Below are 23,437 nucleotides of genomic sequence, written 5' to 3' on the forward strand. Positions count from 1 at the left end.
CTTTACTTGCTCGGTGCCGCGGTTGTGTGTGAGGCTTCGGGCTCCGCTCGTTCCCCATCAGCCAATCAGTGCTGCCGTGCACTGATTGGCTGATGAGGATCAAGGGGAGCTAGGAGCCTCACACAGCCATGGCGACAAGCAGGTAATGTATGCTCTGGGCCGGGGGCTGCGGGCGGCAGGGGGTCAAAGGGGCCGGGTCACATACTGGCAGCGGAATGAAAATTCCGCTGCAGGTATGTGACCCCTTCAACTTCACACTACCAGGATCCGCAGCGTGAAATCCTCTGCAGATCCAGTACGCGTAAAGCTACCCTATAAGCAGGGCCGATTCTGGGGTTTCTGCCGCCTGAGGCAAACCTCAGGCGGCCGCCCGAGTGATGGCCGGCATCCCCCCCCGCAACCCCCCCCTCCCCCACAGCCAGCCGCTCACCTGTCCCACGCCGCAGCCGGCACGCGCTCTCCGCTGTCTCCACATCCCGTCAGGTCCCGCGGTGTCAATCTGCAGCTGTCACGGACCTCCAGGCTGTGGTGAGTGAGTGGGGTGATCGGGTCGCGTAGGGCGGCCCCGTGCGACCCGATCACCCCAGCGCGTCCCCCACTACCCCGGCACTCACCACAGCCTGGAGGTCCGTGACAGCTGCAAGGTGACATCGCGGGACCTGACGGGATGTGGAGAGCGCAGGCGACGGGACAGGTGAGCGGCCGCTGTCATTTTTGTTAAGTGATACTTAACAAAAATGACAGCAGGGGGGACATAATGCCGCCCCCTGCCGGACTGCAAAATCTGCCGCCTGAGGCGGAATGCTCATTCCGCCTCATGGCAGAAGCGGGCCTGCCTATAAGCATTTTCCATAATAAGTGTATATTGGTGATTTGTATAACTTTTGGGGGGCAATACAATACTTTAATAAAAATTTTTGCCAGACTTCTCCAGACAATGCACAAGGCGTTACTATAATATTAGAAGTACTGTGTTTAGGTATAACACTTATTTAACCCCTTAACGCCCAGGGGCGCACATTTATGCCCCCGCAGCCTGGGCCTTGGCGCAAGAGGGCGTAAATGTATGCCCTGCTGGGGTAGCGGGCTATGGAGCAAGCTCAGGAGCTTAACTCGCTTCATAGCCGGTGAGAACCAGCTGCTATCAGTAGCCAGGCCCTCACCCTCAATGGTGGGCTGTCGCGATTGCGTGCCCGCCATTAACCACTTAAATGCGACCACGGTGTTTAAGTGTAAGTGACAGGAGCATATCCTGTCACTTACTGATCGGAACCCTGCAGCGTGTCCAATCTATTAAAATAAAACAATATTGTTCCAGCACTATGAACACCGTGAACAAAAAGCGGTAAAAACGCAGAGATTGCTTTTTTTAAATTACATTTTATCTATAAAAAAATTAATAAAAAGCAATCTAGAAAAAAATGTTAGAGATCACGCGCAAAAAATGATGCCCCATACAACCCCATAGGTGAAAAAATAAAAGCGCTGTGAGAGTCACAATAGGGCCATTTTAAATATACCTATTTGCAAAAATTTTTACTGCTAATAAAAATAGTAAAACATTAGAAAACCTAGTAAACATGCATATCGCTGTCTTAAGACCGACCTATAGAATAAAGAACAAATGCCAGTTTTACCGTAAAGTGCATTACGTAAACCTGGAAGCCCCCCAAAATTTGTGGAATCGCATTTTTTTACCATAATTCACCCCATAAATGATATTTTGGGGGTTCGGTCATTCATGTTATGGCAGATTGAAAGATGCCATTGCAAAGTACACCTGCCCAGAAAAAAACAAGCCCTCACATGGCCCTGTAGGTGGAAAAATAAAAAAATTATGGGTCTAAGAAGGTGAGGAGGAAAAAACGAAAACGCAAAAGGTAACAATTGACCCGGTCCTTAAGGGGTTAATTCTCACACGCACATAAAATGCTCCCTTATATGGTGCAGTGTATATCTACCCGATAAGTCGATAAATAAGTGTTTTCCTAGTTTGTTATTTGATCGCTGGCTCTTACACAAGTCAGTTATCAGGAACTAAGGTTTCTATGAACGTTCTCTCATTCAGTCAATAATCAGCCCGTATAAAAGGGTCTTTACAACCCACAGATGTGGTGACGGCTGCCGTCCATTGTTTACATATCCCATTCATAAGCAGCAGGGGGTCTTCAGGAGAACAGCTGGGGTATAGGATAATCACATTTACACTTTTTAGTTGCACGCCATAGCAGTGTTTAGAACCTCTACTATAAAGTGGCCAATCCCATTAAAAGGAATATCCCAAGATTCAAAGGTATCCCCTATCCACAGGACAGGTACTGGCTAATACGGATTGTCTGATTGCAGGGACCCCCTTTAATCGAGAACAGATGTCCCTTGTGCTATGAGAGAATGGAACCACAGTGTGCATACTCGATCACTGTGCCATTCATTCTCTACGGGACTTCCCGAACATTGGCAAACAGTTAAACCATACCTGTCATGATGTACTGTACATTGAAATCCATTCTGCCACTGAAAGTTCGGGTATCCATGGATACAATCATGCTGGGTTGCTTCTGTGCATGTTTCCTATTCTGATCCAGTAGGGCTTATACACAGAGCCGGGGGCAGAATGGTTTCACACCGATCATGTGCATTCATCATCACTCGACATCACTGGACAATCCCTTTAATGTAGTTAAAATCTATACATTTTTAGAAAACTTTGAACAAAAAGAAAACCCATCATTTATCTCATACATATTGGTAATATATCAAAACTGAAAATAATTGGCCTCCCAGAACAGCTGCACACACCTCGCGCAGGATTAAAAAGTATTTTACTGGACATGAAGACTACGGAGCCTGGAAGCCCGAACACCATTGAAGACCCAGCTGCGAGGTGCATGCAGCCATTCTGGGAGCTCAATCAGCACAAATGTGGCAATTGGTTCCCCTTAATTTCAAGACCCTTCATCACAAATTTCGTGCCGTCAAATGGACTGCTGTGTGTTACACACGAATGAAGCCTGATAGACCCCATTGACTTCAGTGTAGTCCGTTACATTTCTGTCTGGTTTTGGTAATTTTCTGCTGGCAGCGGTTGTTTGTCCTGATATTTAAATGGATTCTGCAATAGCACCTTCAACGCAAATGTCTTAGGGTACTATTACATGGAACGATAATCGGCCAAATCGGCCCGATTCGGTCGATTATCGTTTTGTGTAATAAATACAATGATCAGCTGATGACAACGATCATCGGCTGATCGTTGATATAGGTTTGAGCCTATAATTGTCGGGCGCCGACCACGCATCGCTATGTGTAATAGCGGTGCGTGGCCGGCGGCTGACAATATACATTACCTATCCAGGCTGCAGGGCTTCTCTTGCGGTCTTCTCCTAGGGTCCTGCACGCTCCAGCTTCAGAGTGGCCTGTCTCAGCTGACGGGCCGCTCAGCCAATCACTGGCCGGGACCGCCGCGGCCAGTGATTGACTGAGCGGCCTGTAAGGTGAGACAGGCCGCTCTGAAGATGGAGCATGTGGGACCCGGGAAGAAGAAGACCACAGAGGAGCCCTGGACAGGTAATGTATAAAGTTAAGCAAGGGCTGCAAGGACATCGGTAACAATGTTCCTGCAGCCCTTGTTAAACGATAATCGGGCCGTGTAATAGGCCCAGTAAACAAGTGCAGATCTAGCAGTTATCATTGGGCCTTCATCAGCCTGTGTAATACTACCCTTAAATGAAAAATATTGTTGGGAATCTGTAGAAAAATTGATATGTTGGTGTTGTTTTTTTTTTTTTATCCATAGAAGTCCAGACTAGACCGGAGATCAAGGCTAAAATGAATGCAATGTAATAAGGTCAGTTCAGGTAATCAGAAACGTAATCAGGCGGTAATACACACCCAAAAATGTGGCCATATTATGTGACTATGAAATCATATTTGTGATTTTTCGGGATAAAATTTTGTCTAAATTGACAATAAGCACAAGCTAACCATGACCAAGTGATTTCCAGAGCGGCCATATGTAATCTGTATTCTGCCGCCACTTTAACAAGCTATTTTACACTGAAAAACGTTCATAGACCACCATTACCACCATATACAGTAAATGCTTTTTATAACACCTGTTATAATGCTCTGCTTACACTCACAGTGTGGTTTTCATCATAAATGGCAGGATGTATCACACAATGGCGGTGTCTGGTTCTGTTATTGGAACCATTACACAGAACAAATTTTCCCGTCAGATTTAAGCGAGTCTCTGACGCAGATGTGAGCGCATATTGCATAAAGCTTTGCTTTGACCTACAGACCTACTATTGTAACACATTCAGAGCATGATACATCAGTATCCATTTCATTATACAGCTCTGTATACCGCTGTCCTTGACATTTTTATATAGTGCTCAACAAGCCGAAAGTAATTATATGTTCTGGATGTCATAATGACACGTTCCATAGACATTCCAGTACACACATTTCAGTCCACCATTACTGAGATTCCTTTTGGGGCTGATTACACACATAGGTATGGAATATGTATTGTTACACAACTCTAAATGGATTGACAGGTTCATACATAAGTGACTCCTCTGTGGTACCAGGGACTGTATAAATGACTGATGCTATCAATGGGGGAAGAATAGAAACTAATTTGTATGGATCGGAGCGACGTCAGCAAATCTAAAGATCGTCCAGGAAGCCCCCCTGCAGCTTCCCCCGCCCCCCGCACTTACCCACTTGCTGTCGGTGTGTGTAACATTGCTGGCAGCGAGCAGGGAACTAGGAACAAGTGAGCGATGACCAGACAGGTCGGGGCTCGCTTGCTCCCGGAGATCACCCCATGTAATAGGGGCTTAAAGGGGTTATCCAGTGCTACCAAAATATGGCCACTTTCTTCCAGAGACAGCCCCACTCTTGTCTCCAGATTGGGCGGGGTTTTGCTGTTTAGTTCCATTGAAGTGAATGGAGCTTAATTGCAAACCGCACCTAAACTGGAGACAAGAGTCGTGTTGTCTCTGAAAGAAAGTGGCCATATTTTTGTAACACCTTTAAGTGTGAACAGAAAGCTTGGATCATTGGAAATGTCTGCCTCTGTGTTTAAAACCTGACAAAATTTCACATATGGGCTTCTTTGCTATTACCCTGACTTTTCTACTGTTGTGTGAGAATTGCGGAAGTTGCATGATGTAATATGTGAAGACTGGTGTGTAATATGCTGAATGAATCAGAAGTTCCGTATACCTGGAAATCTATCAAATAATAACCGTGCTTTTGTTATTTTACAAGTCTGTCTTAAATGGGCACTGTCACCAAGAAAAGAGAGACATATCAAAAGTTTTGATTGGTCGGAGGCTGAGTGTTCAAACCGTGACCGATCAGGAAAATGAGTGGGGAGAAGTCCACACACAGCACACATGACATGTCAAATGAGCTGAGATCGGCAGCTGTATCTCCTGACTCTGGTAAATATGGATGCTTGGACCCAGCAAGCTCAGTTCTGTCAGTACTAGGTGCCCTTTTATGCTGCGTTTACACGGAACGATAATCGTTTGAATTAGCACAATAACGATCAAATTTGAATGATAATCGTATGTGTAAACGCAGCAAACAATCAAACGGCGAGCTAGAAATCGTTCATTTTGATGTTCATGTTCATGTTCTTAAATCGTTGTTCGTAAAAAATTAGCAGATTGTTCCGTGTAAACAGTCGTTCACCGATTTAACCTATGTGTGAGATAGGCTTAAGCGATCGCAAAATGATTTTTCCGTACGATATATCGTTCCGTCTAAACCAGGCATGTCCAAACTTTTTTCGAAGAGTGCCAAATTTGATGAAGTGAACATGTGCGAGGGCCGACCATTTTACATGCTACATGCTTTATAACACAGGCAGATAATAGCAAGCTGGATACCTGGGGGGCCGTAAAAGTTCGGAATGCGGGCCGCAAATGGCCCTCCAGACGGACTTTGGACATGCCTGGTCTAAACGCTGATTGTTAAAAAAGAAAAATTGTTACTTTGAAATCGTTAATCGTACGATCGGGCGAATTATCGCTCCGTGTAAACACAGCATTACACAGGCCAATTATTAGTAATGAGGGTTCCTAGAAAAGCTTATGTACTTGATAATCGTCCTGTGTAAAAGGGCCTCTAGTACTGACAATTCATCGGCTGACTGAATCTTTTGTGCAGCCATATAAATTATTGCTGTTGGCCGCACATATCCCTGTCTAAACAGAGGATGTTCAGCTGGCAACGATGCATTCAAATGGTAGCATGGATGCACAATTAATTTAGCCTTGTAAAGGCTCTGCAAGCGTGTGTTCTGCCTGCCATTGGACCATGTAAAAGGGCCCTTATTTTCAGAGAAACGCTCATTACCCGAAATTGTCCCTAGTAAAAGGACCTTAACACCTGCTATTGGCAAAGGCGGGCTGTCCCATATATATTAGACCAGGGGTACATAACCTGCAGCCCCCAGCTGTTGTAAAACAACAATTGCCATCATGCCTGGATAAAAGGTATTCAAGCATGATGGGAATTGCAGTTTTACAGCACCACTGCATTGCATAGTTGGCCCATCCAACCATGATCTTATATTTAAAAGCCCCAATAAGATCAGGGTATATGTGGTGGATTTGTTGCAGATTTTTGATCCACATGGAAAGTCTGCAATAAATGACAGTACACCCATTCAAACACCTGTTCACATGTAACAGATGCATATTATGGAACAGATATAGGCTTTGTTCCCACTTCAAAAAAAAATTTCGGGGAAGTTGGAAGGTGGCTCCATTAGAATCAATAGAGCCACATTGTAGAGGGGCGGGGGTTTGCTCCCACTGGGGGCAGGCCGTCCGGCTTCCAGTGCTTCACCCCCGGCACCATACATGAATAGAACGGCACCATACATGGGAAACGGCCCGCAGTTCAAAAAAAGGACAGCGGCACTGGCTTCCCAGCCCCAGCACAGTTTTATCCATGGGCAAAACTTGAAGTTAATGTACCTGATAGTTCATTCGCTTTAAAGAGGTTTTTCAGGAAAGGCCACTCAGCCAATCACTGTCCGGGACCGCCGCGGCCAGTGATTGGCTGAGCGGCCTGTCAGCTGAAACAGGCCGCTCTGAAGCTGCAGTGTGCGGGACCCGGTGAGAAGCAGAGCGCAAGAGGAGCTTTGCAGCATGGATAGGTAATGTATACAGTCTAAGCAAGGGCTGCAAGGACATCGATAATGATGTCCATGCAGCCCTTGTTAAACGATTATGAGGCCGCATAATAGGCCCAGTAAACGAGCGCCGATCTAGCAGATCAGCACAAGTTTACAGTTAATATTATTATTACAGGTCCGTGTAATAGGACCCTAAATCAACCACACATGAACGATTTCTTGATTGTTGCCTGCAATTACATGGGATGACTATCATTTAAATTCGAATGATTTAACAATTTTTCCGCAAGATAATTTTCCTGTGTAATAGGGCTTAGAAAGCCACCATACATAGTACACATTTAGTCATTAAATTCAGCTAGCTTCTATTGTGTATGGGGGACCCCATCCTACATACTGACAATTGGGCAAAATGGAGCTTCAGAGAGTCTCTGGACTTGATTGTTGTCTGCACCATTGACGACCTCCGTCTCACACTCATCAGATGAAATCTAATCTCTGCTTTGTTCCTTTTGTTATTCAGAAATTAAATGACAAAGGGCAAGATAAGCTCTATTGTGTGTAAATGAAGACGTCTTCTTAACTCTGTTATGGTGATATCTAAATGTATGGGACTGGACTCCTTTATTTTATATGCAATTGTTTACATGCTTTTGTATTGTCTTCTAGGTTTGCATTGTCTTTCTTTTCTGATAACAAAAAATAATAAAAAGCTTTAAAAAATAACTTTATAGTATAGGTCAAGACAAGTGGAGGCTATATAATAAGTATAATTTTTAAAGTAGCGCAAACAAAATTGATTTCTAGAATCAGTAGATTTGACATTTTATATTGGGGGAAATTAAAGTCCCTGTGACAAGTGAGCATTTGATCAAATTGCTGGGAATGTCTGGAACAAGATAAAGGGGAACCCTACCATCGACACTGATCACAGTGCTTCAGGCATTGAACGGGCACCACTGTGCATAGAGAAACATTGTAGGGATTGCAAATCTATTTAATCTCAGCACCAGTGGGGGTCCCAGAGATAGGATCACCACCAAACATAAGGTGATTGCATATCTTAGAGATATGACCTTACTTTATAAGATGGGGAAATCCCTTTTAAATCTGATTATATTGCATCTCTTTAGTTACACAGAGGAGTATGTAGTTTACAACAGACATGGGGGACATGCAGCCACAAGTAATCCTAATGGCTACTCAGTCCTACCTAGATCTTACAACTCTACTGCACATGTGCATCCAGCAAGAGGAGATGTGCAATGTGGACAAACTAAAGTCGTCTATTGTCTAAAATGTTATTGCACAACAACTCTTACATGTCAAATAGCATACATAGATAAATCCTGGATAACTATCTTATTTGTGTACAGTTCTGCTTATTCAGGGTAACTGGTCAAGTGGGTGGTCCTACTGGCTGATTAACAGCCTTCTCTATGTACACACTTACTGATTAGGATCGCCCACATGACTACATGACTGCCTAGGCCACAGTGAGCGGATAAGGAATCCTGGAGTCTGTTCAGCAACTTATGCTCTGTAACATGGTGCCTGCAGATTAGACTTCATTTTCATAGTGAAAGGTTTTCTTTGGGTCTGTAGGAAAAAGTGAAAATGGTGCCTAAAGCCCCTATTACACGGGGCAACCGAGAGGGGTAAACGAGCACTTTTAGCGCTTGCTTGCTCCTCATTCCCTGCTCGCTGCCACCGCTATTATACGGGGCGACAGCGAGCAGGTAAATACAGGAGGAGCTGCAGGGGGGCTGTCCGGGTGATCGATAGATCGTCCGGGCAGCCCATAGCACATAGCAGCAGTCTGCTGCCGCCGCTTCTGTTCCACGGAGCGATGGCGGCAGACCATTGCTATATTAGTCGTTTGTCTTTTACCATGTTGAAAGAAAAACGACTGCAACGATCAGCCGACATTGTTTTTGTTGGCTGATCGTTGCCTTCCATTATACGAGATGATTATCAGCCGTAACGGCCGATGATCGTTTCGTGTAATAGGGCCTTTAACCCTTTTGCTGTCTGGCAATGGCCTACCACCCTTTTCATTGAGGACACAGAAACATTTAACTGGGTCGTGTAGTTATGTTCATGGGGTAATCAGGAAAGACAGCCAAATGTGCATTCTTCTGTCCCCAAGATAATTAGAATCAGTCTAGGAGAAGTCTATGTTGTATTGCTCTCACTGATGGCAGGCTACTGTTTGTAGAAAGATTGCACTTAATATCTCTTCCCATATGTAATGATATAAAGATTACAAGAAGTCATCTGACCCCCCATTACCAGTAGGACTGGCTAACTATCTAATGTGTGGTGGGGGTCTCTCCTCGAGATTGGGCATGCTGGACTTCAACTGCCCTATGGTTTTGTTTTCAGAGAGCTAAGCCATCGCCAGAAGGGTTCTGGTAGTGGCTAACTCCTTTTTTCCCCATCCATTTGGTACACAAGAATGCTGAGCCAAGCTGTGTGTTCTTAGACCTGGAGGAATCAAGGACAATTAAGCTGTCAGATTGTTTGCTTGGGCCCGATGAGTGATCCAGCGATCATCTGCACAATAAGATGTAGCTACAACATTAAAAAAAAAAAAAAACATGTTTATATGTGTCATGAGTGAATCACCTATTGTTTAAATCTAGGTTTTATGTTAGAAGAATTTTTTTCCTAATTTTCCCTTTTACTTTCTATATCATAAAATAATTATAATCTAATCTAGAGATCTTGCAGTTTTCCATCTCATCACGAGGATTAAAACTAGCCGAGACTTCCTGTTTGGTTTTTGATGATAAGGAGGAGGCTGTGGAAAAGTAATCTGTACAGAATCACAATGAACAGTGACACTAGTATAAAGAGAAGACAATAGATGATGTTCACAGCTCAGTCTTCCTTCCTCTTTCTGTGGAATGACCACTTCAAAGATCACAGAGCATTCCCAGACACCTTTCCCATTTATCTCAACAGGACACCTTCTTTATATTGTCTTTGGGGATTGCCGCTGTCTTCAAAAACTAGGACATAAACTAAAAATAAATACTTGACACATTTCCTGTAACATATACATTAGATGGTTCATGGAAACCACCTAAAATCTGCCTATGTGCAGACAATAACCCAATGTTTGAGGCTAGCTTTCTAATATTAGTTTATTTCCCTCTTTCCATTAAGGAGAGCATACATTTTATTTCATCTATCACTCGAAACCTAAAATTTATAGAGAACCCAACTTGTTCTAAGGATTGTATTGCCATTGTTAAAACACAACCTCTAGAGAATGCTTTATGATTCTCTGATCATTTGTGTAAATTGTATATCCGGTATTTCTCTAGTCAGAATACCTAATCTTGATCCGAAATGAATGACCTATTTATAGACCCGTGTTGGCAGTAACAAGTCTCCAGCCAGGATGCCAGTCAGTAGAGAGAATGCTGTGATTTACTATTGAAATTGGAACCGCCACACTTCTCTAAAAGCCGTACATGTGGTAATTCATTGGAATTACCATGCAAGGTATACTTCCCTCTATGGTTTGACAATATTGGTGTGGGCTAAAAACCTACTAAAACATTGCTCTGTATGTGAAAAATTAAAAAAAAGGAAATGATATACTGTATGTGGGATGCAACTTCCAGTTCTCGATGGTGTCTGCAAATTCTGCAGGGAAAGGTGCGGCTATCCTTGATGAACTGCAGCTCAACACAAGAGAAGTATAGTTTAGAAAATAGATTAAAATTAGTCACTAATAGACTATATTCAGTCCGGTAAAGTCAATGAACCCACTGTGGCTATACATAAGTATAACAATTTACCAGTGTCCTGACGTATACTGGAAATATGGATCAAAAAAGTAAATGTTATTGGAGCCATAGAAGAGATGTGCACTTTTACATTCTCACAGTGCTCTTTCAGTTTGTCCAGCATTCACCTGCATGATCAGTAGGTGGCAGGAAAGAAAGTGTCATGCAGCATCATGTCTGACGGGAAGCTGAATGCAATTTGCACATTGCATTCAGCTTCCTGTCAGATATAATGCTTTAGGATACTTTTGTTGGAACCTAGGAAGGTGAGTTTTACACTGAGCATTAGTCCCTTATTATACCTTAGATTACTAAGTAACAAACTCCTATTTCCTTAAACAGAAAAAATACAGAACGTTTGGCATTTGACTCTTCGCAGCTGCAGAAGTTGGTGAGTCCTGGAAAACATGGATACTTCCAGCCTCACTGCTCAAAACTACTAGAAGACAATGCACTACATTTTTATTATATACAAAAACAACTGTGATATAATGCGTATAACACTATAGAATCTTAATAAAGTTTGGATCAATTGCATTGTTTTAGAAAGTAGTAAAACAATGCTGCTAACATTATCATGGTAAATGAGAAGACATTTCTATAATACCTGCAAATCATAGTTTCCTCTTTTAGGCATAGAAAAGCTGTTGTAATGACAGTATCTAATGCCAAATAAAAGCTGATTTTATGCTCATGTATTACAGCTGCTATACCTGGACTAATGGTACTTTTACACGAAGCGATAATTCGCCCGATCGCATGATAAACGATTTTGAATGAACAATGTTTTTTTTTTTTATAACGATCAGCGTTTAGACGGAACGATACATCGTACGGAAAAATCGTTTTGCGATCGCTTAAGCCTATCTCACACATAGGCGAAAGACTGTATACACTGAACGATCTGCGAGTTTTTTGCGAACGATCAACGATGATTTGAGAACATGTTGAAAGATCAAAATAAACGATTTCTCGTTCGTCGCTTGATCGTTTGCTGTGTTTACACGTACGATTATCGTTCGAATTCGATCGTTATCGAGCAAATTCGAACGATAAATCGTTCCATGTAAAAGGACCATAAGTTTACTGCATGTAACTTAGAACACTGTGGAATCCTCTAGTAATCTGTTTGGTGCAGTGGCACCATGGGTTGTCTGGGTATAGATTCTGCAATAGTGACACAAAATGCAGCTGCCATACATTTTGCATGTTAGCAAAAAAAAAAAAATTTGTTACCTGCTGGTAAAGATTCCAGTCATTTTATGTTCATATAAAGTGCTTTTATAATTACTTGCCACACCTGCTCTTTTTAGTCAGTGGCTAAATATTTTTAGTGTGCGTGTCCTTGACACTGTGTTTGATGCGGCCATACCTAATAAACCATGACAGATATTGAAGTGAGGGAGGATCTTTGAAGATGTCTTGTCACCACTTAGAAGTCAGCGTCATTACTAGTGACTGGGTGATTGTCTGAATTCATAGTTTCAAACAAAAGACTACTAAGGGTCCTATTCCACGGGCCAAGGAGGGCCCGATCAACAATGTGATAGGCCACACTCAGCCAATCACAGGCCACGGCGGTCCTGGCCTGTGATTGGCTGAGCGCTCCGTCAGCTGACCGGCCATTCTGAAGATAGAGCGCGCGGGACTCAGGGATGAAGACAGCGCGGAGAAGAAGCCTGGAAAGGTAATGTATGCTGCTGCTTGTCAGATCGTCGGTCGCCCGCCGCGCACCGCTATTCAGCGATGCGCGGTGGGGGAACGATGATTTTAGGTCTGGCCCTAAATGAACGATCAGCCGATGACACGATCATCGGCTGATTGTTCTCTCTATTTCACCGAACGATAATCGGCCGAATCGGGCCAAATGGGGCCGATCCGGCCAATTATCGTTACTGTGGAATAGGGCCCTTAGAGGTAGTATATATATATATATATATACTAATATAGACTAACGTGTAAAGTACATGAATAAATGTGTCCTTTAATTTGTTGCTCTAACTTTAAAGGAAACCTGTTACAATGGAAATGCTATGTAATCTTGTGTGTTATAGAGAAGGAAGAGCTGAGTAGATTAACATCTATACGTTGGTGGGGAAAATATCTAGTAGATCTGCTTAGCTCTTCCTGCTCTATAATATGACACTGAGAGATTATATAACATTTTTATGATAGCAGGCGCCTTTACCCAAAGGCCCCATCATACGCGGCGTTAGCAAGCGAGTGAGTGCAGGGGAGGCCACGGGGAGGGTTACCCGGGTGATCGCTAGATCATCCGGGCAATGCACAGAGGATAACGGCGATCTGCTGCTGCCGTTCCTATTCCATGGAGTGAACAGATCGCTGCTATCATTGCTGTTTGTCTTTCAATATGTTGAAAGACAAACTATAGCAACGATCAGCTGACATCGTTCATTTTGGCTGATCGTTGCCTTCTATTACATGGGATGATTATCGGCCGAATACAGCCGATAATCGTTCCGTGTAATAGGGCCTTAAGGAACATACAAACCTGCTAACTTCAGTGGGACCAGCCAACTCTCTGATGTGCATAGGGAGCTCCTGACTCTCCCTCAAAAGATTATGTAGTGGGGGAAAGGATTGGCCTACCTAAAGGCCCTATTACATGGGCTGATCCGGAGGACGTGTCACATGAGCACTCGCTTGCTTCTCATTCCCCGCTTGCTGCTCGCGCTATTACACACGCCGATTGTGAGCAGTTAAGTGCGGGGGGGGGGGGGGGGGCAGTGAGCTGCAGGAGGGGCTCTCAGCCCATAGAGGATAGCAGCGGTCTGCTGCCGTCGTTATCGTTGAAGAATTTTTTAACATGTTGAAAGACAAGGATCAGCCGACTTCGTACATGTTGGCTGATCGTTGTCTTTGAACCCTAGCTATTACAGCAAGCGATTATCCGTAACGGCCATTAATACAGCCGATAATCGCTTGATGTAATAGGGCCTATATCCTTTTGCTTTGACAGAGATAAGCTCTCACCAGAGAAAATTAGCAGCTGCTTACTCCTCTTTTACCCATTCAGAACACATAAACACTTGCACAGGTGTATGGAGGTATTGGGAAGGATAGCTGTCTGAATTGTGCGCCCAATTGACAAAAGAAAATAGTTTATACCAAAACAATTGTTCATCGAAATTTAACAATGGATGATTATTTTAGTCAGTTGATGACAGATTATCATTACCTGCAAAGGAGTTGGCTATGTTTATAATTTATGGCCGATTGACGGATAAAAGATCTTTCATTCAAGAAATACATTTTGCCAGCATACAATCTGTTTGGACAACCTGTTGGCCTGATATCTATTTCTCACGCTTACCCTATACACTAAAATGAAGGGTTTATGTGTTCAGAATGAATGGGGGGCTAAACTGCTGCCAGACATCTCTGGTGACAGCTTACTTTCCCAAAAGCAAAACAGGGAGGCAGTTAAATCCAACATGCCCCATCCTTTCCTCTTCCAAGAGTCAGGAGGCCCCAAATTCGAACTGTAAAATTCTGGAAAAAAAACACCACTGGCTACAAGCCACTCCCCACAAACCACACCCACAATAGGCCACACCCATTGACAACACACCCACTTGTTGTCAAGGCTAAAGTGTCCTTGGAAAGATTTTTTAAATGTTGGCAACTATGCAACTAACATACACAAACACACATTACTGACAGACACTTACTGACACACACACACACACACTTACTAAATGACACGTACTGACTGACACACACACGTACTGACTGACAAAGATTACTGACTGACACACACTGACTGACACAGACATTGACTAACTAACTGATTAACACACACACACACACACACACACACACACACACACACAGAACTCACAGCTCAGTCTTCTTCCTCTTCATCTCTTCCCAGCCGATCTTCACGTTGTAATTAGGTTAAGAACCTTCCGATCATGTGATCAAGTCTTTCATCCCTCTCTCTCTGTGCAGGACGCTGGCAGTTGCTTCTCTTTCTCTATCTTCTGATGTTCAGCCCCTCACCCTGCGCTACAGTGAGTAGGCTGAACATCAGAACACCTGGCCCCTCTCTCTCTTTTGGTGCTACTGGAGGTGCTAGGGTCCCAGCACTTGTCTGGGTAAGTCTTATGCTGATGCCTTGGACTGACCCACTTAGCACACTGGCCCATCTGGTATTTGCCCAACTGGCATAAGAGGAAATCCTACCGGCTTTAGGGTCAGTTCACACGTACAGACCACTGTGTGTATTTAATTCTGCCGGCCCCTTAACCCCTTCTGCTGCCGTCCGGCTCCCGCTCCGCTCCTGCTCTGTATACATTAACTCTCCTCGCTGCACGGGGTCCCGGCGCACTGCTCTCCCGCCCGGCCAATCAGTGGCTGCGGCTGGGCAACACACTGATTGGCTGGGCGGAAGAGCAGTACGCTGGGACCCGTGCAGCAAGGAGAGGTAATGTATACAGAGCGGGAGCCGGGCGGCAGCAGAAGGGGTTAAGGGGTTGGTAGAATTACATACACGCAGCGGTCGTTCAGACAGCTGCGAGTATGTAGTGACAGTGAACTGCCAGGACCTGACAGACTCGCAGCGAGATTTACGCTGCGAGTCTGTACGTGTGAACTGACCCTAAAGCCAGTAGGATTTCCTCTGATGCCAGTTATAATAAAGCACAATTATTAGGAGGTTGCTGTCATTTTTTGTTACCACTTGCTCATCATAATGCCCTGTAAACTTCCTATACGGTCCTATTATTTCACTGTTTCACTGTGTGGCAATATTATTTAGTTATTATATGGCGGTATTATTCAGTCACTTCTGCCTGATGGTACTATGTAGTTGCTGTATAGCAGTGTTTTTGCATACATATTAGATAGTTTGGAACTACTGTCTAAGCATTCAAGGACATAGCTATGAAAGGCAAAGTCTTTAAAATTGCAGTCTGTCCATTTAATCCCTGCACACACCCAAACAATTAGTTGTGCATGCCGATGCTCCTATAGCCGCGTGGTTGTCTGGACTACAGTAATTGACAACAACATATACTTTTATATGAACCAATGTGTCTATTCTGCTCACACTTCATTGCTGGGGGTTCTAATCTACAAACAGTATATAGATAAAATGGAATGCACACTTAATTCTGTGCCCATTATTAGACCATTGCCTGTAGAGATACATTGTAGACTGAAACTCTACTGATCTGAGGTTGTTTGATATCTTGAATAAGACTTAACAAGAGGCTCAAAATTAGCTTGGTGATACTGGCTCAACTGGAAATTCGGGTCCTGGGAATCCAGGGCTTTGAATTTTTAAATTATTTGTCCAGCTTAAAACTCCCTACCCTATAATCAATAATGGATGACTAAGGCAGATGTCTAATGACTTTTTTGGATGACGAAATAACAAGAATGGGGGCAGCTGCTACCCAGATTATAACATGGTGGTCTTGAATCAACTTATCATGTTCCTACTGCTTACATAAATATATATGTTGTGTATGAAGCTAACAATTTACTTGCACTTTCAAGTACCTTTAAACACTACATAGTGCAAATCTAATGGTGACATATGAGATATATTATAGTAACTGTAAAGGTAGCCATATTACGTCTATTATTATTATTTCAAACAAAATCTGTTCCTACTGAGTCCATACACAGAGCGCCTCTTAGTAAATCCAGAGCGATTAATGGGGACGGGGCTTTATTTAAAGGACAACTCTGATAAGCGCTGATAAAAAAAAACTGAACTGAAGCTCCAGATAGGTGATCGAAGCATATTACAAAGTCATATAATTTTTTTATGTGTTTTAATTACTGGGAAAAAGAGCAGGTGACACCAGATAATTTCGGACACTTAGCTACTCTCAGGTAACCAAGACTTGTGTCACCCTGATAGGACGGGTACCCTGACACTGCAGGGCAGAAGGGGATTTAGATAAAACACAGGCACAAGTATTCTTCTCTCAAGTCCCGGCAGAGCACACTACTACCCTGGGTTGGGGCTCTTACGACAAACTCCTCTACTCTTCACTTCACTGCTCAACATTAAGCTACACCAGTACCATCACTGGCTAGGCTATACTACACTACCAACCACCATAGAAGTGGCGTCACCCCTACCACCTCATTGTGTGACCGGTAGCATCACCAACACTGGTGTACCACACTCATACACCTTATACTATCAGCCAAGCATGCTAGTGGGTTTGGCCGACTAGTATAATGTGTATGAGCTACTAAACCTACTACAGCTTCCCTTGATGGATGATTGTAGATAAAACGTGTGTATTTGATTTTGGCAAAATGTTTTCTATGTCTATCAATTGCAGCTGAATGGATGAAATAGTAAGTTGTTTATTGCGTGGATTGAGGTCTACCTACCTATCTTCCCTTTATTCCCAGGGAAGATAAACTTATTCCTCTGCGGTCAATGACATAAACATGGACGTTTGGCTAAGACAAGAGTGTATTTGGTGACTTCTATTGTTGCGTATTTTTTGAATCTGTCATTTTATAAAACGTTTAATACATCAAACAAAAGATTCGAGTTATGGAGGTCGGGTGCCTAGACATCCACTAGTCAATAGACTGGTACATGACTGTACATTGGGTCCCTTCACTTTTGATCATTATTTTCCAACTCTGGTGTATAAGGTATATATTCTTATATTAGTCACTAGGAGTATTGTGTCCCCTCCAAAGAGTTGGGGGATGCAGAGACCGGGGGACTGTGGAGAGCTAAACATAACATCTTTATTTTTTATATACTGATGCTGGAGTACCCCTTTAATCGGGCGTCGGCTGCATATGAGCTATTACGCGGAGGGATGTGTGGCCGGCAGCCAATAATTTAAAACTTCTTAAGGGTACAAACCCACACACCGTATACGCAGCTTATTTACTGCTGCGATACGCAGCAAATACGCAACAAACACGCAACAAACACGCAACAAATACGCAGCAGATTAGATCTAAATAACTGGACACAGCATCAAATCTGCACCACCAAATCTGCTTCAAATCTGCTGCGTTTTTGTTGCGTATCTGCTGTGTATACGGTGTGTGGGTTTGTACCCTAAAAGACAAGTCAACCGATGAGCGAATGATTGCTCACTCCTTGGCTGATCGTCTTTATTACACGGACCGATCTGCTTGATAATTTCTTTGTGTAATAGGGACTTCAGCCAAGTAATTCTGCTCTTCTTTCTGCCCCTTAGAAACATGTAGGGTGTATCACAAACTGGACCCCCACAGTTTGATTTTAAAGTGTCACTGTCTTTATAACTTTTAATATCTATCTATTTTTAGTTATCATGGAAAACACGGCACTTCCTGTTTTCTAACTCTTTTTTTCTAAAAAAACAGAAAACAGTCAGAAAACAGGAAGTCCTGTGTGTCCCAGGCCATCTGAGCGCTCACAGACAGAATACAGTCATGTGATTGATGGACACATTGAGCTGGGACTCTCTGTACTGGCCGGAATTCCTGGGTTTAGTCTGTTTTTTTTTTAAACCAGCACAAGTCAAAAAATCTGCCTTCAGGAGACTGGACCTGGATTTCTGGTAAGTTCAGCTTTGTTTTACAGCATGATAACAACAAAAACCCAATGAATTTGTATTGCAAACTTGCTTTATATCACATCTACTGTTTATTTAGATTTTGAAGTTGAACCCACTTTAGTGGTTGGTACACCTTAAGGCTAGGTTCACACTATGTAACTGTGCGGCTGTATTTTTTATGCGGCTGTAAATGTGCGGATGAAATTCCGGCCGTGGGAAAAAATAGACATGCGGCTCAAAACATACGGTCATTTACTTGGAAATCTGGTTCAACTAAAAATAACAAATAAAATCTTAAGAAAGTGATGCAAACACCTCTGGATGCATCTGGGAAAGCAGGGAACACAGTTTACATGAATTGCTATTACCGGGGTTTGCGATCCTCTGCAGTAATGTCGATGTCTCTCATGGTTAATCTATTAAAATAATAAAACACATTTTCGTTGTAATAAAGTGCCTTTCGTTGTTCACTAATTAAATTTAAACGAATCCATCATTTTGCAATTAAATATACTGTTAAAATAAATAGATATATAAATAAATGTATATTTATCTATATATTTATTTTTTGACAGTATATTTAATTGCACAATAATGGATTCGTTAGAATTAAATTATTGACCAACGAAACTGAATTTATTTAATCGAAAATGTGTTTTCTTAATTAAATATTAATTAGTACAAGAAGCTCCATAAGCCGTTAATTCATATTGCCGGCAAAAGAGCATTCTGTACTAATCATCACTTTACTTTAATGAAAACATCAAATGTTTCTTCTAATGATGTTATCACAATAGCATTATTAGAAGAAACATTTAGAATTATATGTGCGCACAGCTGATTGGCTGATCGGCTGAGCGCACATATAATGAGCCGGTCCGCAGCACAGTGACTTCATTGTGCTGCGGACCAGCGAAGAGGACACATCGGGGTGAGTATAGAGCTCTCCCCACCCCCTCCCCAGCACTGCACCCCTCCCAGCAAGGAAGGGAGGTCACTTAACCCCTTCCTTGCTGGGATGGGTGCAGTCTGACATCAGTCTGGCCCCCAAGGGGTTAAGGGGGATGCAATACATCCTCCCTTAACCCCTTGGGGGCCAGACTGTAAGCAGCGATCTGTAAAGATGCTGCATACTGTAAGGTGCACAACACCGCTCACAATGATGGGTGTTGTGCTCCTGTTTGTGTGTTTTTTGTGTGTTTCTCCCTTTTTGTTTTTCAGATATCGGTATCCTGTGGATTACGTCGGATTCTGTGGACTACGTCGATGACCAGCGTCTTTTTAATGTTTTTTTTTTAATAAAATGGTCAATGAGGGGTGTGGGGATGTTTTTATTTGAATAAAATTTTTTTTTAACTTGTGTCTTGTCTTTATTTCTTTACTTTATAGACTTAGTAGTGGAAGCCGTCTAATAGACGGAATCCATTACTAAGTCGGGGCCTAGTGTTAGCCGGTATAAAATGGCTAACACTAACCCCCTATTATTACCCCAGTACCCAATGCCACCAGGGGTACTGGGAAGAGCCGGGTGCCAGTGGTCCCGGAGCGTCAAAATTGGCGCTCCTGGACCGGGCGGCAGCAGGCTGGTAAGGCTGGGGAGGGCCTAAACCAATGGCTCTTCCCACCCTGGTGTTACCAGGCTGCTGTCGTTTGGTTTTTAACCCGGCTGGTTATAAAAATAGGGGGGACCCTATGCGTTTTTTTAAATTATTTATTTATTTAAAAAAAAAAACGCATAGGGTCCCCCCTATTTTTATAACCAGCCGGGTTAAAAACCAAACGACAGCAGCCTGGTAACACCAGGGTGGGAAGAGCCATTGGTTTAGGCCCTCCCCAGCCTAAATCTTACCAGCCTGCTGCCGCCCGGTCCAGGAGCGCCAATTTTGACGCTCCGGGACCACTGACACCCGGCTCTTCCCAGTACCCCTGGTGGCATTGGGTACTGGGGTAATAATAGGTGTTTAGTGTTAGCCATTTTATAGCGGCTAACACTAGGCCCCAACTTAGTAATGGATTCCGTCTATTAGACGGCTTCCACTACTAAGTCTATAAAGTAAAGAAATAAAGACAAGACACAAGTTAAAAACATTTTTTATTCAAATAAAAACACCCCCACACCCCTCATTGACCATTTTATAAAAAAAAAAAACATTAAAAAAACGCTGGGCATCGACGTAGTCCACGGAATCCGACGTAATCCACAGGATACCGATATCTGAAAAACAAAAAGGGAGAAACACACAAAAAACACACAAACAGGAGCACAACACCCATCATTGTGAGCGGTGTTGTGCACCTTACAGTATGCAGCATCTTTACAGATCGCTGCTTACAGTCTGGCCCCCAAGGGGTTAAGGGAGGATGTATTGCGTCCCCCTTAACCCCTTGGGGGCCAGACTGATGTCAGACTGCACCCATCCCAGCAAGGAAGGGGTTAACTGACCCCCCCTTCCTTGCTGGGAGGGGAGCAGTGCTGGGGAGGGGGTGGGGAGAGCTCTATACTCACCCCGATGTTGCCTCTTCGCTGGTCCGCAGCACAATGAAGTCACTGTACTGCGGACCGGCTCATTATATGGGTGCTCAGCCGATCAGCCAATCAGCTGAGCGCACATATAATTCTAAATGTTTCTTCTAATAATGCTATTGTGATAACATAATTAGAAGAAACATTTGATGTTTTCATTAAAGTAAAGTGATGATTAGTACAGAATGCGCTATTTACTGGGAATATGAATTAACGGCTTATGGAGCTTCCTGTACTAATTAATATTTAATTAATAAAACACATTTTCGATGAAATAAATTCAGTTTCGTTGGTCAATAATTTAATTCTAACGAATCCATCATTGTGCAATTAAATATACTGTCAAAAAATAAATATATATATAAATATACATTTATTTATATATCTATTTATTTTAACAGTATATTTAATTGCCAAATGATGGATTCGTTAGAATTAAATTATTGACTAACGAAAGGGACTTTATTACAAAGAAAATGTGTTTTATTAATTTAATATATTAACTATTAGAGGCATCGGCATTCGGCATCATTGCCGGCTATTTTTGAAGTACTCCGTACGGACCGCCTGTTAATCCACGGCCGCATTTCCAGCCGCAAACAATGGTCTTGTTTATTTTTTACAGGTCCGTTTACGATCGGGCCGTAGATTCATACATAGTGTCCACTGTGCAGCCGTATATCCTATACTTTCCAGCGTACGCATGAACCACCAAAAATACCGCCGCACAATTACAGCCGCAAATACAGCCGCACAGTTACATAGTCTGAACCTGGCCTTAAAGGCAGGGCCCCATATTAGCCAGCCAAATCCCGTTCATTTTTTGTGTGCTGATCTAATAGACCTGGACTCGTTTACAGACCCCAGGCTTAGGGTGCCTTTACACAAATAAACTTATCTGACAGATTTTTTAAGCCAACACCAGGAATGGATTTGGAAAGATGAGAAATCTCATTCTTTCCTTTATGACCTGTTCTTTGTTTATAGTCAGTTCCTGGCTTTGGCTTCAATGATCTGTCAGATAAATATCTCTGCGTAAAGGAACCTTAGTAATCATGCAGAGATTTAGCAATCATTTGTGAGACGCTTTGCTACCATCACACATCAGCCGTAATATATGGGATGTTTTTTTGACAGGTTAAAAGGTTCATTAGGTAATCCCCCATTAGATAGATGCCTGAAGTAGGTAGGTAATCCCCTAATTAGGTAGATAATCCCGCCATTAAGTAGATGCCCCCAGACACCAATTGCTTAGGGTGCTGCATAATGTCCATACAGGAGCTGTTTACCGCCGCACTCCCTGCTCCTGTACAATAGTGACTGCCCCAAGACTGTATGCATTGAAACTCATGTTACATTATTAGGGGCTCAAAATGTTTCACCCTTAAAATTTGCCCCCCCCCCTTCCCCCAGCCAACCAATCAGATTCCACCTTTCTTTCCTCACAGACTTTTTAGAAAATGAAAGGTGGAATCTGATTGGTTGCTAGGGGCAACTCAGCCAGTTTCACTTTACACCATGTTTGATAAATCTCCCCCATTGTGTGAAAATTCACCACAGCACCACCACAGGAGAAATTAGGCATTACACTGTACCCATTCAAATCATTGCTTATATGTGTAATATAGGACAGGACAGGTCTTCCAGAGACAGGGACACTCTTTGTAACTGTTCTCCACTCTATCAAAGATATAAGGCTCCTTATATCTTTAGACCCATTTTATCAGGTATCTATATGGGTCATTTAATGCCCACATACAGTATCTCACAGCATTGTCTGGTCCTGCTATTAGGTGTACTTCGTTGCAAATGTTCACTATTTGCAGAAGACACACATTACTCCCACTGCTACTTCTGGTTGACGACAATGTTGATCTCGTCCTTCAGTGACCTGTATACATCTGACTATCTTATTCCAGGGCCCTAGTCATGAGGCCTTTCACATGGTTTCCAGTGTCATATGATATGATTAATAATTGCCAGCATACACTTGTGCTCACATTGTTTGTCATCCTGCATTACGTATTCAGTACACAATGACGTCTGCTGTAACTGTGACTTAGCTCACTCAATGAATAGTAGCAAAGTAGCAGGCCACATCTTTGTGCAACTTTCTGCTTGTTAAAGAGTATTTCCTACATGGTTAAAGGAGAAGTCCAGCAACAATTTTCATTAAAGTATTGTATTGCTTCCCAAAAGTTATACAAATCACCAATATACACTTATTACGGGAAATGCCAATAAAGTGCATTTTTCTCTGCACTTACTACTGCATCAAGGCTTCACTTCCTGGATAAAATAGTGATGTCACGACCTGACTCCCAGAGCTGTGCGGGCTGTGACTGCTGGAGAGGATGATGGCAGGGGGATGCTCAGTGTCCCTCCAGTGCCCTGT

At 43.0% G+C, this 23,437-nt stretch overlaps 1 long non-coding RNA gene across 1 annotated transcript in view; it reads left to right on the forward strand.

Moving 5' to 3' along the window:
- Positions 1 to 23,437, forward strand: part of LOC138797354 (uncharacterized) — a 93,690-nt gene that overhangs the window by 1,375 nt on the left and 68,878 nt on the right. Inside the window, exon 2 of the long non-coding RNA XR_011363922.1 lies at positions 3,797 to 3,847. This is a non-coding gene — a long non-coding RNA (uncharacterized lncRNA). The remainder of the gene's footprint in view (positions 1 to 3,796; positions 3,848 to 23,437) is intronic.

Source organism: Dendropsophus ebraccatus, chromosome 7, assembly GCF_027789765.1.
Source record: "Dendropsophus ebraccatus isolate aDenEbr1 chromosome 7, aDenEbr1.pat, whole genome shotgun sequence".
In the NCBI taxonomy this organism is placed as follows: Eukaryota; Metazoa; Chordata; class Amphibia; order Anura; family Hylidae; genus Dendropsophus; species Dendropsophus ebraccatus.